The sequence below is a fragment of the Crocuta crocuta genome, unplaced genomic scaffold, assembly GCF_008692635.1.
Source record: "Crocuta crocuta isolate KB4526 unplaced genomic scaffold, BGI_CrCroc_1.0 scaffold142, whole genome shotgun sequence".
In the NCBI taxonomy this organism is placed as follows: Eukaryota; Metazoa; Chordata; class Mammalia; order Carnivora; family Hyaenidae; genus Crocuta; species Crocuta crocuta.
Genome location: NW_027528892.1, coordinates 2627704 through 2629943, shown reverse-complemented (window position 1 = coordinate 2629943; position 2240 = coordinate 2627704).

Below are 2240 nucleotides of genomic sequence, written 5' to 3'. Positions count from 1 at the left end.
CAGTGTGTCCCCTGGGAAGGACCCCCACCCCCACCCCCGCTGCCCTCAGCGCATCAGAAAGAGGCCGGATTAGCAGATGGGACTTTTAAAGAGGTGAACGCATTGAAACAAGGTTGTACGGGTGGGACCGAGTCCAGAAGAAGAGGCGATGGGGACACAGAGCCGCACGCAGGGAAGACGGTGTCAGAGGGACCTGGGGAGAAACCAGCGTGGGCGACACGGGATCTGGCTCTTCCAGCCTCTGGGCTCTGAGAGAATACATTTCTATTGTGTGAGCCCCCATCTGCAGTGATTTGTTAGGGCTGCCCTAGGAAATCAATACATTAATAGGGCCCTTGTATCTGTCTGGTGGCCGAGATCCTTTTTTTTTTTTTTTTAAACTCACACGTCGATACATGTACAGGGCGCCCGCTCTGTTCGGCGATTTCTCCAGCCCATCGTGCAACACACCCCGTGGAAACCTGGCTCTCGGGGCACTGGCTTCTCACTGCCCCTGAGAACTTGGCCCTCACTGGTGCCCTCCAGTCCCTGGCTCTGTCTGGGACATGGAATTCCAGAATGTTAGCTGGCGAAACCCCCACCCCCCTCTGACATTCTTAAAGTAACCCCTCTAGACAATGTCACCACTCCGTGGCGTGGACCACTGTTACACATTACTCTTCTCTTTACTTCCCAGCTGCTGGAGTACAAACCCCGTGAAAGTGGGGACTTCTCCCTGCCTTGTCCACCACTGTATTGTGTCCCCAGGGCTTAACACAGTGAATATCAGCTGAATGAATGAATGAATGAATGAATGGGGTGGAGAGCTTCCCAGAGCATTCTGTGAGGCCCTGGCTGACACAGGCGGGAGATTCAGGGGTATCTGGTGAAGCAGGGAAGATTCAGACCAGCCCCTTCTCTCTCCCTCCCTGCAATGCACTCCCACGTGGGAGGGACAGGTGTGGGCAGGGGGTCCACTTTCTTCTGTTTCCAGCAGGAAACCTCTTTTGGGGAGGGGGCAGGGTGGCTTCTGCAAGGAGGTCTACGCTTCAGCGCAGGGCCCTGGGGACACATCTAGCCACACGGTTCTGTATTGGAGGGCCGAGACTCATCAGGGGCGTCTGGTCTGTAGAAGCCGTTTATAAAGAGAGAGTGTAGCATTTTCAGTCAGAAAAGAAAATAACGGACCTCACTTTCTAAGGGAACATTTTTTCCCACATCTCCGAGAATTGCTTACAGAGACACATCTTGAGGCAAAGCAACGTCCAGACTCGTTCAACATATCCATCCATCCCTGCGAATCTTAACACGTTCAACTAAAAACAAGCAAACATGATTTTTCCTGAGTGTTTCCAGCTGTGACATGTCAGTTTCTACAATTTAGTTTCCAGATGTGCTGTTAAATTTAATAAACTCCAAACCTTAAAATGTAAACTTTGAAATACTGCACTGCATTTATTTATTTTTTTTAAAAAAGGTCTTCTGCAGTTATGTGACATTTTAGGAAAGGGACATACGTCCTTTGTTATTCTGAAGCTGAATTCTTGCTCAGATGTGCTTATGACATTTCATATTTTTGGAAATATATAACATTAGTCTCTGTGTTTTGAAAGTGCTGTGTTTCATATTTTATGTTTATCTAAATGTAATGATAGTTTCTACTTTAAATGTGCAAGACGCCTGGGAAAGAATGCAGGAAGATTTTCCCCTGTAATTTAAAATTATAAAAATAAAAACACAAAACAAGTTTCAGATTATTTTCTAAATGATTCACATTCGATTCATAGCTGAGATTCCTTGGGTTTTTTGTTTGTTTGTTTGTTTGTTTTAATGAGCTCATTACAGAGTATATTAATTGCCATCAGTGGGGAAATGTAAAGAAATATTTTCATACTTAAAAAAATGTTTCTGTGATTAAAAAAAAAACCCTGCCCTCTGTTTTCAGAAAATATTTATGCATTCATTTATTACGGAATTATCTAATTGTTGTAACTGAGGTAGCATCTAGGCGAATCATTCTTTTAAAAATGATATGTGCTTTTTAAATGCCGTTACTCTGTAAGAGAAAGTTCTCGATGTATTTACACTTTGTAGCAGGGTTTTCACCCTGAAACCCTGTACTCATTCCTATTCTCTGAGAATGCTAAACTCAAGTCCGTTTTCAGCGGAGACTGGCAAAAGCGAATTCCCTTGTTGTGTTGTTTATTTGTTGGAGGCCAAGAGTTTTTAAATTGTAAATTATTTTGGGCACCGTGGTAAAA